The sequence below is a fragment of the Tupaia chinensis genome, unplaced genomic scaffold (assembly GCF_000334495.1).
Source record: "Tupaia chinensis unplaced genomic scaffold, TupChi_1.0 Scaffold000429_1, whole genome shotgun sequence".
NCBI lineage: Eukaryota > Metazoa > Chordata > Mammalia > Scandentia > Tupaiidae > Tupaia > Tupaia belangeri.
The window spans coordinates 960,721-962,327 of NW_006159934.1; positions in this window are offsets into that span (position 1 = coordinate 960,721).

Here is a 1,607-nt window from a genome sequence, read left to right on the forward strand (position 1 = left end):
GTTAGAGTATAAGCCTAGAGCAGGCTCTTCCAGCAAAATGCTAAGATCTTTGTAGTAGGGTTAGGGTTAAGGTTAGGGTTTAGGGATAGAGAAAGGGTTACCGCCGCGGGGGGAGCGGAGGGCACGGGAGGGGGCCGGGTCCGGCTGCTGCGGAGGCCGGGGCTGCCGCGAGGCCGCGCCCCTGCATCCTCCGGGATGCACTCGTCCTTCTGAAGCCGGCAGGCCTCTCCCCGCCACCCTGCCATCCGCTTTCTCCTTCCTTAGCCCTGTGTGGGCTGTCCTGATGCCAGCGGAGGGCCTCTCCCACCATTCTTCTACCCCAACGGTCGGCCACTCCGGAGGAGTCCCAGGCACTGCCTGCCCAGCGCCGGCCTCAGTCCGCGTGCTCTGTTCACCCGGGCCTTGCCCTGGGGCCAGCCCTTATCCAGTCTCTAACCTGGTCTGGGAAGGAGAGGCTGGAGAAGCCCCAGCAGCCCCGCCCCTGCCCGGCTCTTTGACCTTGAGCCAGGCGCGAACACCCAGGGTCTCAGTTTCTCTGCACAGTTGGGAATCGAGTAGTTAACTCCTGTGCTGGTAGCAGGGGGCGGGAGGGGTAGAACAGAGAAATGCATCCTGTTAACTGGAGGCAGTATGTTGCGGGGACCCCACACACACACACACACACACACACACTGCCTGCACCAAGCCAGTGCCTGCCATCAGTCTTGGCTGGGGGGGGAGGTCTCATCCCGATCTCATCTTCAAGCCTAGGACAGGGTCTGGGGGTCCTCTTCCCAGGCTTGCTTTTGCTGATCCATCACATTGGCCCACCTAGGCCCAAGGCAGGTCCTGACTGTCAGCCCTGTCCCACCCTGGGGCTACCTCCAGCCCTCCCCCAGGACTTGAACACCAGCTTGGGGCTCAGGGCCCACCTCACTATTGCCTCTGCCTTAGATCCATGGGGGTTCATAGAGAGTCAAGCTGTAGGCTTGGAGCCTGACTGTAGGAGTGGGCAAGACCTGCCCTCCCTGGGGCTCAGCTTCCCCATCTGTACAGAGGGAAGAGGTGGGCCTAGGGCATCTTCCAAAGCCCACCTGCTCCAAGGGTACTACCAGGCCCTCGGGATGACTAAGCATGCCTAGTGGCCTGTTCAAAGAGGTGCCAGGCCTCCCCGGAGCAGGTGTCTGGAGTGTCCAGCTCTGTAGCCCTGGCCCCCTGTCAGATCAGACATAGCCAAAGCTCAGTCAGAGCCAGACTCTCTGGCTTCCTGCGCTTTTCCTCCCCAGGGACTTCAGCCTAGGACGCACCAGTCCATCTCTGTCCAGCCTCTGCCCTTCGCAAAGACTCTTTTCAGCACTTTTTCCCAGGCAGGCAGGGGAGGAAAGGGGGCTGTGACAAGAGTGCCTTATTTCTGAACCCCACAGCTTGCCCTACCCCCATTTACTTTGCACAACCCTGGGTTCAAGAATGCTATTGCTGGATGGCAGATAGCCCCCTTTGCAGTTTCCAGGTAGGGACACTGAGGCCCAGAGAGGCTTGATAACTCAGACCAACGTCCTTTCCTCTCCTGCCTGGCACAGTGACTGCCCAGCTTGGGTGCCATGCGTGTGTGTAAGGATTCGTGTAGG